The 12,504-nt window shown below is 37.0% G+C and overlaps 1 long non-coding RNA gene and 3 other non-coding genes across 4 annotated transcripts; all 4 read left to right on the plus strand.

Annotated features, from left to right (window-relative positions):
- Positions 1-7,792: 7,792 nt before the first annotated feature.
- On the plus strand, positions 7,793-10,705 carry LOC116247028 (uncharacterized). The gene is made up of 2 exons (XR_004170782.2): positions 7,793-8,033; positions 9,577-10,705. It is a non-coding gene; the product is annotated as an uncharacterized LOC116247028 (long non-coding RNA).
- Positions 8,423-8,559, plus strand: LOC116249397 (small nucleolar RNA snoR135). Its single transcript, XR_004171166.1, has one exon. It is a non-coding gene; the product is annotated as a small nucleolar RNA snoR135 (small nucleolar RNA).
- LOC116249395 (small nucleolar RNA snoR135) lies at positions 8,868-9,007 on the plus strand. The gene has a single exon (XR_004171164.1). It is a non-coding gene; the product is annotated as a small nucleolar RNA snoR135 (small nucleolar RNA).
- LOC116249396 (small nucleolar RNA snoR135) lies at positions 9,092-9,231 on the plus strand. Its single transcript, XR_004171165.1, has one exon. It is a non-coding gene; the product is annotated as a small nucleolar RNA snoR135 (small nucleolar RNA).
- Positions 10,706-12,504: the final 1,799 nt, after the last annotated feature.

A 12,504-nucleotide genomic window follows, 5' to 3' on the forward strand; every position in this document is an offset into this window, starting at 1 on the left:
ATCGAATTGAGTTTGAGTTCAACAAGTAACTACCGAGTCGAGCTCAAGCCTTATTCAAGTTTGTCGAGTTTAATCAAGTCGATATATTCAAACCAGTTTACGAGTTTATCGAGTCTTAATCGAGTCGAGCTCGAACTCAACACGTAACGATGAATATTGGTTCTATTCAAACAGTTTGTCGAGCCTTAATCGAGTCGAGCTCGATCTCAACATGTAATTGTCGAGTCGAGCTCGAGCTGCTTTCGTAGAGCTATTCTCGAGCTTGAGGTTTCATTAGTCGAACCGAATTTAAGATGACTGAACTCGGGCTCGACTCGACTCATGTTCACCCCTACCCCCAAGGTTGGTGGATGAGAGAGCTCGTGCGGGAAAGACAGGGTTTGAACTTGATGCACCTTCAAGCATTGGCTCACCCAAGCAAAAGCAATTTAATGAGATTCTTGTGTATTTATCTTCTTTATTTTTTAGATGTGTACTAATGTGCGTGTGTGTGTGTGTGCATGCATAAACATACACATGTGAATGCAAATGGACCTGCATCATCGATTCAATAAGATCAATTATATGGTTGGTAGGGCAGAATGCTTCATAACCAAATAAAGTTGCACTGCTTCTATAGTTTACAAAAGCAAAAAACAATAATGCAAGTTTTATTTGGTCCACATTCCTCCAGTCATTCATACCAACCATGTTTCTTCATTCTTGTGGACGGAATGCTTGCCTTTGGAAAGGGCACGATGACAAGCTTTTTGCCAAAAATTAATTCAAAGGGACATTTTCTTTCCATCTCCCGATCATGACATCTGGAATGGTGTTTGCTAGATAAAGAAAAGGAATAGTGGAAAATTATTAACCAATCTTCACTTGCCAAAGAAAGAGGAAGAAAAAGACCCGTCCCATAAATGCAATATTTAGAGATTTTCCTTTTCCATACAAACAACGGCCTCGCGACAAATGAACTAAGATTGGCATCTTTATCGTGGATTTATTGGCGCATCCGTCTCGATATCTTGCTCCCTCGAGGGAATACTATTCTTAAATTCTTCCATGCATGCTTTATCAAGGACAAGTTTAACATAGAGAAGAAGAAACACTTTCATGTGGCAAAACACTGCTTATGAAATTATTCTTTTGTCGTGCACATTAAAGAATGCTCAAAACATTAGTAAATCATTCCTAGAAAAATAGCTCGTTAAAGAGAAGTCAAGTCTCTTCTCCTTATTCCAAAGGATCTTATGTTCACATGAATTAAATTATGTTGTGTTTGATTCCCCGTGGATTTCAAGTTCAACAGAATCTCAAATTAATGATAGCTGAAATTTACCTGATATATATATATATATATATATATAAACTAACAATAGCATAGCGGCCATATGAATCGAATTGGTGACATGTTTTTCTCATACACACCGGCCGGACAACCAATGTTGTGCCCGTCGTAATGAATATATATATATATATATATAAACTAACAGTGGTCAACAACATTGACATATCTTCTATAGCTATACGTATTACATTTATTATCTTACCAACCAAAAAGAGAAAGCGATCGAAGCATTCACAAGGAGGCGCATCATGTGAGGGTGTTAAATCCACGAAGCAATTAAAACGAGGGATTGCTGCTTCTGCTTTGGCAGAGAGGGCCGTACCCAGTACGAGAGTTTTAACATTTATATATATATATATATATATATATATATATATATATATGGCTGCATTCATATCATTCTCTCTGGGGTCATATCCAACGGATTCGACTTAATGAGGTTGTATCTAATCAATCGGATCCACATTTTCTTGATTGGCACAAGATTTGACAGCATTACGTAACTTGGTCAGAGTTTTAGATCTGAATTACATGTCGAATCCAAATCCGACTAGCAATTAGATTTGAATTTTTATATGATTAGATTAAATAAACTTAAAATTAAACTGGTAATATTGGTTTACATCCGAAAATGTTTAGTGAGGCCACACGACACGACACGCGTTGTGAAGATCGCCTTTGGATCTGCCAAGTCATATCATAGTGATAGAGAAGCTTAATTGTTTCAAGCCAGCCATGATTATTAAATTTTCAAAGTTATAATTTTCTATTTATACCTTTCCAACTTTTGCTCGAACTAAATATTCTCATACTCGGCGACTTCAAAGATGGTTGCTACTCATATTTATAAAATACTTGAAATTGGCAGCGGCTGGAGTTGATGGCTGGTACGCAACCCGTCTCTGGTTCGAATACTCCTTGTGTTAATGGAAGAGCGATGAGATTTTCCCTTGTTTGTTTACCTGGAACAAGAAATTCAGACCGTACTCAATAGAATGTAAATTTATTAATAATTGAACGGCATACAATTTCAATTGTCCATCAAACTTGATGTCCTGAAACAATAAAAAAAAAAGAGTGATATAAAAAATAGCATTTCATTCTACTTTTGGTCAACACTTTTGAACGATTTGTTTGACTTGAATCAGTGACCTTCAATATCATCAGTGAAAATGAAATTAGTCCGTCAAACCTTGGTTCCATCAGCGCTTGATGAGTACAGTGCAAAGCAAAGCACCTGAGCCTAAAGTAGTTAAAGAATAAAAGCAAAAAGTTATGTAGTTAAACTATATTTTGTTCATCCCAAACAGATGGCCTGAGGGGTATAGAATAGCTGGTCGGATTGACGAGTCGGTAAAAGTTCTCTTGTTTGTTAGTTTGATTTCATGGGTGCGGATTTTCTGGAAATTGTGGTACTTCAATTCATGTATACGGCTTCGCATTCAGATTTCAATGCTGCTCTCAATGGGGATGGCTGGGAAAAAGAAAGAGAGACTTTGGCCTTTTTAGGATATTTTTCTTTTGAGTCAAAAACAAATAATTGCATCTTGAATACTTAATTAAGTTCCAGTGGGTTTGATAGATACAAGTTTGCCAGGCTGGTTAAAGGTGCACTGAATGGGGGCGGTCTGCTTCCCACATTGTTTTGGAAACTGGACGTATCTGAGATTCAACAAGAGATTAGGCTGAAATGGGATCAGCTGATATAAAAAAAAATGACAAAACCCTCATAATAGATCTTTCTCCATTGCATATGATCCTACATATCTCACCTTCCACGCCATCCTGTGGGGAAGTAAGATGTCCACATCTCCCAAGGAATGGATCTCATCTCAATCAGTACAAAGCCACGTGTCAGTTTGAATCGGTATTTGCTGATCTGCTTCACTTTAATTGTTATTTGAACAAAAAGTTCACAATCAACTTTTGGTAAAAGTTATGTCTTGGTACGAATGAAGATATCATTTCTCTTTTGCATGTCCATGGAGGCTGGTGAATTTATTTTATTTTATTTTATTTTCATGAGTGTCTTTTAATTATTTATTTATTTATTTATATATACATTTATGCCCTTTAAGGTATGCAAAATTTTAAAACCTTTAAAATTTCTGACTCTGCCATAGATCGAAACTCCGCCTAACAAGGCATTGTTTACCAAGAGCTTTTACTGCAAATTATTGCCACCATAGACTTGTCAGCGACAAATCAAATTAATTAATTAATTAATTGAATGTTCCCGAAAGCATTCGGATAATTTTCAACAACAAGGTTTCTCTTGGTTATTGAGCAGAAAATTTTGTCTTTCAGGCTCGTTAAAAAAAAAAAAAAAAATAAAGGATAATGTTTTCTACCCATTTTCTTAAAGAACATTGATCGTCATTCAAAATAGTTATTAAATTTACAAAAATAAAATAAAATACGTTGTAAACATCTTCTAAAAAAATGTAAAAATACAAAAAACCTAATATTTTCAATTTGAAAAAAAAATCAAAATATCATGATTTTGTTATTTGTTTCCCAATTCGCACCTTGTAAAATGGCCAATATTGCAGAGCAATATTTCCCTTATGTCAAAGTATTCTCTATCTTTCGCACTGTTAGCACACATAGTCATGTTAAAGAGTGCTAAAAGCTTGTTGGTACATATGATCATTTTTTGCAAAGATCGGCACAAAATAGATTAATAAGACTTGGAAACAATATTACATGCCGCACGATAGTCTCTAACAAGGACCAAATCGTCATTTTATCTACTCCCAAGTGTTTGAATCACATAGAAAGCTTGCAAATCAGATATTTATTTTGCAATTTGGTCCACAAGGCAGAGATCACTCTGTTAGAAGCATAAACAATTCTGGCATGACATATATAATCTTTTACATGCACATGCATACACATGACATGCACATGTTTGCAACATGCAGTAGCAAACTAAAGAAAAAAATAAACTGAATCATATCTCAGAGCACAAATAAAAATGTGTTAATACTTTTTTTAATGCAGAAATCGATAGTGGACTAGGGGCAGAACCAAACAAAGCTATTTAGCTATTTGGTTGTTATGGCGAAGCGTAAAGGGAGCTTTCCCTAGTGACATGCAAGTGAGGCTCCTTTCAGGCCTCCCCTCGCAATACATAGCATGTTTGGACTAGTGGCAAAGCCAGAAAATTTTAACTGAAAGGCACTGACTGATCTCTCGCTTACAAGAATGAGTGCTTGTAGGGCACTGACTCGAGTCTGGTGTGGCAACTAGACCTACTTGAACTTAAGTTCACCTTATTCACAAAGCAAGATTTCAAGGGCTGGCATAGGCAGTGGGCCACACCAGTCACACAGTAGCTCCGCTATTAGTTCCAACAAATCCAATAAAGATTTTGGAAATTTAAAAAAATAGATTTGACACAATGTTTTTTTAAAGATGACCTTCTACTCTTTATAGTTTTCTAAAAATATAGATGGCCAAGCATTTTCTCCTAACATTTTTCAAAAACGTGAATGACCTTAATATATATATATGTCAGGCAAATGCCACATGCATATGAAATTAGAGTGTGAAGCAGCCCAAACTTTAACTAGAGAAATAATTTTTTACAAGTTTCTTTATTTTGGTTTTTTAGTCTTCCAAGTTGTTGGGTCCATTCACATGACATAGACAGCACCCTTTACAAAGCATGCATGTGTCCTGCAATTTCCCTCGATCTCTGGTCCATAAATACGACAAAGAAGTTTAGTATAATTTTATAATTAAATATGTTAGTGACCTTGGTTGCCGATGATTTTCGAAAACTTTTCATATAGTTGTGCGCATTAAATCAAATGTCAACTATGCCAATTATATAAAGGCTGTCTAGCAAAGGTAACACAATGTTCCTATTGCATGAACCTTTCCCACAAAAATATGGGAGATTTTTGAAATACTTTAATGTTCATTTTTATTGATCTGTATTTTATGTTCTCACTGAAATATATGGTTGTCAGCAGTCACATGGTGGCTGGCTTACAAAGTTTTTTTTCTTTTACGTTAATAATTTTTTTTATTGTTTATACATATATAAGTGCCCTTAAAAGCATAAAACCATGTATCAAGTAAAAGGCCTAATTGTATTCGGCGGAAAAAAAAAGGAACTTCTCAAATCCATATTACCATGTCGAGATTCAATGATCACAATTTGATTTAAAGTTTTCAATATTGTTTACACAAAACTTGATTTAAGTAGAAAAATGTAAAATAATTAATTTTAGGGCATTTATTTATTTTTCCATGGAATTGCAGTGATTGTTTCTATCTTTGCACCTTCTGCACCCACTTCGTTTAATGACATGTTTGGTGTGGCAGCAAGATTATGATAGAAAATAATTCTGGTGTTTGGATTCAGGTATAATATAGTCTTAAACTAATCTGAGTTTATAAGATTCTATATCATTCAATTCACCCTTAAAATTGAATTTCAGTTTCTACTTCTTAGAACTGAATTTGGATCTAACTAGCATAAGATCCGATATTTAAATGTAATTAGATTGAAGCTTTATCGGGTTTTAGTTGGATATCAAACTCAGATTCGAACGCTAATTGGATTCAGATTTCTCTTTTGTCAGACCCGGCAAAATGAATCAAACGCAGATTGGAGATCGTCGGACTATTCACATCATTGTCTGGGTCACTACTTTGTGGTCACAATGGAATCCATTTTGGTTTAGTAAAGGACGAGAGAATGAAGCCATAACTTTTTTCATCTGAGCGACAGAGCATCCACTGGCATTGAAGATAGAAAGTTGACAGTAATCTGATGGTGCCCAACCATCTACTTTGCTTCGGCGGCGAAACCAAGATGTTTTGGCTGAGGGACACTTTGAGACACCGACCCCGGGTCTAGTGTGGGCACTGCATGGGTCTCGACCTGGGTCTAGCTTCACTGCAATTGGACTTTTGAAGGCTGATGTGGGCACTGGCCCACACCAGCCACACTTTAGCTCCGCTACTCGTCGATATCTCTAAAGACAGCACATATATGCATTTGCACACTCACCATACATGATTTTCAAAATATGTACACAAAAAAAATTATGAAATATGGTCTATATTATTTTATATGCATGTCTCATGACCTATATATGTAGGCATATCACCACTTAAGTAGCCCAAGAATTTGGACCGCCTACTGGTTGGTATAAGGCCGGTTGCTAGTTCGATTCCTGTGAACATCAACACTTTCCAGTATAAGCCTAAGAAAACATCATGTTGGGAGTAGGGATATGTATGTGAGCAACAAAGTCTCTCGACCTGAATGCAGCATCCTTGAGAAGCCAAGCCAAAAACTAAAATTGTTGGGCCAAAGGCATCCAATTAGAGTTTGATACCACTTTCAGTAAGCAGCTCGAATTGCGAGGTGGCCTTTTTCGAGGGTCATGCCTAACTTTGTATATCATGTTGCTAGCTTCTTGCTTTTCATCAAACTTCTTTTTGGGCAATGTCCCTGACTCCACGCATTAACAAGGGGTCCCCATACCTTTGATTATCAAATATAAACAAAAATAGAAGAATCATCAGCAAACATATCAAAATCTGAAAGAAGATCTCCTTTCCTTACTTTATGGGTTCTTACTGTCTTAGTTTAACTAACATTTTTAAAATACACCAACTGATAAAAAAATGTAGAACAATTTTGGCAAGTTACGATTTGGGGAGATCTACTATTAATTGGGATGTCAATGATTGGATTCTAATGGGATGTATCATTTTACTCTACAGATTTGTTAAATGCTTACATATTTGAATGCGAATCGGATTCAAATGTGAACAAAGAAATGTTTATACAATATAGAACTTACTAAATGTTTGTACACATATATGTCGGCGTCTGCCAACTATGTGCATTGTAGGTAGCATGCGCTTGGCCGTTTTACTTTTGAATTTAGATTGAAAGCAAATTGAATATGAATCTCCAAATCGGAGATAGTTGGGCTTCACTTGTTTAAATTTTAAAATAAGGCTGGGTGTTAGAGTGATGGGTACTCAGTATCCAGCCTGACTCGGGTTAGGGCTCCAGCAAAAAAAAAAAAAAAAAGCACTAGATCGGGCCGTTTCGATGAGCTCGATAATAACTTTTAATATATATATATATAATTATAATATTTTATTATAATTAATTATATTTATATTAAAAATATATATTTTTTAATTTAATCAATCTGAACTGAAACTCAGTTTTAAATGTTGGGCCTGAACGAGCAGGGACAGCCTAATACCAAAGCTTACTTTAAAATAATCAATATCATGAACTCTATCTGCAAAAAATCAGACTTGCCTAATGGCACCCTTGATATTGTATCCAATTCAGGCTTTAGTTGAGTTTACTCGACCTCTGGAAAGCTCTGCTTTGCCACATGTGGACCAGATCGTGGATCTTTTCCGTATATGAACCCGACTCGTTTGGATGGTAGCAGCCCTAGGATGCCTTCGCTCGAAAGGGGAAAGCCCTAGAGGCGTTCCCGCCGCAACATATATAGTTTGACGCCCTCATAGCGGCCCATTTACGGGTGGCGCAGTTCAATCCTTGGAGATACGTAGACGGCCGCAGATCAGGGAGTAGAAGGAGAAAGGAAGTGGAAATCAACCAAGCGAGTTCTTTATAGTTGATTCCATGCTCCTTTGCAGAATCCTCGATTTCTTGACATTGATACAGAGTTCCTTCAAAATGGAGGTAATGGTTTACACTCATCCACAATCCACCATTTTTTGTAACATTTTGTGGGTACTTCTCCTTTCATATCCTTCTTCGTTCCGGGAATATTTTCGTCAGTGTGAAGGAAAAAGTAAAATAACAATTTATATGGATTACAGTTCCAAAAGGTTTTAGAGTATTGTATTACAGATTATAGGTAGCGCTGGCAAATTTCAAAGGTTTACTAGGCTACAAACCTGGTCTTTATTAGAATGGCATTATTGTGACAAGTAGGATGCTCAATAATGTGCCATCAGAACCTCAGGTGTTATGCTTCAAAGACACTGAGGATGTAAAGCTCACTGTCGTTGCCCGACTAGTTGTCTCTGTAACATGGCTATCGTCTTCATGTTGCTTTGAACGAAGAATATGCAGGTTTTGTGTTATCCGCTTTGTGCCAACCATGCATTAATGCAGAAGTACTGGCCTGCAACATTGAAAAGGGAAGGTGGGCAGTCTGCTTTTAAGGTGATTGAAATGCTTGACAATCACCTTCCCTATATTACTTTGCAGATTATTGTCGCATATGGTTGAGGGAAGAAATTAACATATAGCTCTTGATCTGAATGGCTTATCACTAAGCCGATAATATGGTTTGTATGTCATTTAAGCAGTGAAGCAATGGGAAAGATTTGAACTCTGGATCGGCCTGATTTTGTGCATGTGTTATATGTAGCTGTTTGTCTGTAATTGACATATTTCACAGGCAACAGAATGAAGAACAAAATTTCAGAATGAAGAACAAAATTTCAAACTTATTCAAATTTCTGTTTTTCGTTTAACAATTTTATTTGATATACCTTCGAGCAAACAGAAGCAGGTTTTGTGTGTATCGGTATTATGTAAACCATGTATTGATGCCGAAAGAATGGCCTGCTATATTAAAATGGGTAGGTGAGCAGTCAGATTTTAAAGGTTATTGAAATATGCTGACAATCACTTTCCCTACATTAGTTACACAACATTGTAGTGTTTGTGGGTGAGCATTCCTAGACTTTTACTGAAATGAAATATTGATATTGGTTTTGTGTGTATATTTAGCAGGCTTTGTGTGTATCAGTATTATGTAAACCATACATTGATACTGAAAGAATGGCCTGCAACATTGAAAAGAGAAGGTGGGCAGTCAACCTTCAAGTGTTACTAGAAGGTACCGACAATCACCTTCCCAATATATCATTGCTAAACGTAGTGATAGGGTCAGTGTGGTATGTACCACACCTTCACCGAACAAAATTTGCAAAATGGCAATAAAACATGCAGCATTGAAGGCAGCAAGGAAGAGTTTAAATTTTGACAGCTCAATGTGTTAGATTAACTCGAGAATTCTCCTATTTGCTAAATTGGTTAACCTCTTCTGGCTTTTAAGTTACAAAAGAAGCAGGCTTTGTGTGTACCAATATTATGTAAATCATACATTGATGCTGAAAGAATATCCTACAACATTAAAAGAAGGCTGCAATTTGACTTTTAAATATTAATGAAATGTGATGACGATTGCCTTCTTTACATAACTTTGCAGAATAAACTACGATTGACACAACAGAAGAGTTCATGCTGGGCATCCAAGATTTCACCAGGAACGTGTAGATCCTTCCCTAAATCCTGAAAGTCTAGCAATGCCTGAGTTTTGCTGTATGCCTTTTTTTAATACAGTGTCGTAAACACCTACTGGTTCAAATCAAATTGGCATCAGTTCAACTTGGTTTCGGTTATTATTATATTTTTTGTGGGGGCCCTTGGCTTCTGGTTGCTCAAATAATCATGTCCACAGTGATGTGATTGCTAATTTCGTGCCTTGTCTCAGGAATCATAATGTGGTTATTAAGTCCCGAATGATTTAGGAGAAATGCTGGCTTCCACTGTTCGTGGATGGGTATGCCTAGCCTCTGGAATGGAGATGAAGATATAATGAAGACCAAAAGCACTGATGCAGTTTATTCTCCTCATTCTCCTTGAAGGGTCTTGAAGTACAGACAATATGAACTTAAGCTTCAAAGGATAAAAGATCCGAGCAACGTGGGAAGCTCGCCGGCTGCCTCTTTGGAGCCAAGGGTAAACTAGTCATCCATGTAACTACTCAATTCGCCTGAACGGGACATAGTTATGAAAACTGTTTTTAGGGGGCAGATGCTGCTCGTCGCATGCCAGCCTCAAGGGAGAGGATGTCTTCCTGCTAAGATCGATACGTAATCACTGGGGTGTAGCCGTTGTGTCGAATGGTACCTGCTCAGCTTGTAAGCAATGTCACCAGGGAGCAGCAGAATTGAACCCGCGTCCATGCGATGCGGGTGCATATTCGGGTATTCCCACCCAAACCATACCTGAGGAGGTGTGTACGTGGTACGTTTGGATCTGGTTTCGGGTTGAAACCAGATCCAAACTAAGTTTGGATATGGTTTTGGGTATGAGGTGTGCACATGGTACGTTTGGATCTGGTTTCGGGTCGAAACTAGATCCAAACTAAGTTTGGATCTGGTTTCGGGTTGAAATCAGATCTAAATCAAGTTTGGATCTAGTTTCGGGTCTAAATCAGATTCAAACCAAGTTCATCTCAAAAAAATGTCTCAAAAGTTAGTTCTTCTCACCCGTGGAGGGTCGAGGTCTGCCACGGTCGATTTACATGAATGGGGAGCGGAAACATTATTATATGTTACTTTCTTGTTTAAGATTTTATTGATACAAGACTAATAACTGAGTTCTTTTCGCTTAAATGTCAAAATTTTGAAGTTTTTGAATCAAAATTTTGAAGTTTTTATGAAATGGTGGGGTGAGTGATAGAGTTTGGATTTGGATTTGAATCTTGATCCAATTTGACTTACCCAAAATCAAAATTGTTATAGGAATTATTGAACAACGGAGCGTTTCGCTCCGTTTTTTCAACCTCAAACCTAACATTCTTATTAAGAAAAAAAGGAATGAGGAAAATTATAATTTTGATTTTGATATTTAATAATTTTGTAGTTTAGATAATTATGTTATATATATTTTTATTATAAATTAATAATAATAATAAACAGTCTTCTTGCACCGCTACACCAATCATTTTTGAGATGTGCCGCACTGGCACCGGCACCCTGCACTTCGATGACATAGCTTGTAAGGAATCATGTGCTATAGTTTGTTTAACAATTTTCGCAAGAATGACCAAAGGGCACTTTGTGGTCTGTGCTCTTCTAGCCATGCATGATGCTCTGGCTGCGGCTGACTTGCGTACTAAGGCTTGACATTGTGTCAAACTGTTAATTGTTAATGTATACAATCATTGTGTGGATTCGATTTGGTATGAGATACGTATAAAGAAACTTGTTTCTACTCCTTCGTATGTAACTATTGATGCGATCCAACTATGAAATTCTTCTATCCCGTTTGATGGAGATTCTATGGTGTCAGCTTTCAAACTAGTTTGCTCAGGTAGTTTCAAGCCAATGAGGAGCATTGTTGAGATCTATGTCACTAGAGTGCGGCATGCGAGTGCCGGCGTGGCACATCTAAAAAATTATTGGTGCGTGGATGCGGGAAGATTATTTATTATTATTATTATTAATTTATAATAATAATATATATAACAAAATTATCTTTAATTCATAAAATTATTAAATATCAAAATCAAAATTGTAATTTTTCCCATTCCTTTCTTTCTTAATAAGAAGGTTAGGTTTGGGGTCGAAGGAATGGGGCGAAGCGCTCTGTTGTTCAGTAACGCTCTGTTGTTCGGTAACGAAGGTTATTCCTACAACAACTTTGGTTTTGGGTAAGTCGAATTGGATCAAGATCCAAATCCAGACTCAAACTCTATCACTCGCCCTACCTTCAAAATTTTGACATTTGAGTGAGAAGAGCTCGGTTTTTAGTCTTGTATCGATAAAATCTTAAACAAGAAAGTAACATATAATAATATAATAATGTTTTCACTCCCCATTCATGTAAATCGGCGGTGGCCGACCTCGACGGGTGAGAAGAGCTCAACTTTTGAGACATTTTTTTCAGGAACTTGGTTTAGATCTGGTTTCGATCAGGAACCAAATCCAAACGTACCACGTACACACATCATTAAGTGCGGTTTGGGTGCGAATTTAGGTCGGACCCAAATCCACGCATCGCGGCGACGCTGGTGCGGATCCAATTCTGCCGCACCTTGGTGACATTGGTTGAGATGCTGTGACAGCCTGGCCGGGCATGAGTTTCCACGTTGTCAATCAAAGGTCGATCTTGGTGGTAATAATTTTCCTCAAAGTCTGCATTAAAAAATATATGTACAGAAAGGGGTGTTTGAAGGTTCGTTCATTCTTAATTTCCAAAAATTGAAATTTAATTCTGAACTGTCTTTCATCTATACCTTAACCAATGGGGGTGCAGAGCAGTGGGAGTGGGGATTCTTTGCATTTCATTTGTAAAGCAGTGGTTCTCTGCGCGCACGCACACGATACAACGTTAATATAATCCCGTA

Source organism: Nymphaea colorata, chromosome 2 (assembly GCF_008831285.2).
Source record: "Nymphaea colorata isolate Beijing-Zhang1983 chromosome 2, ASM883128v2, whole genome shotgun sequence".
Taxonomy (NCBI): Eukaryota; Viridiplantae; Streptophyta; class Magnoliopsida; order Nymphaeales; family Nymphaeaceae; genus Nymphaea; species Nymphaea colorata.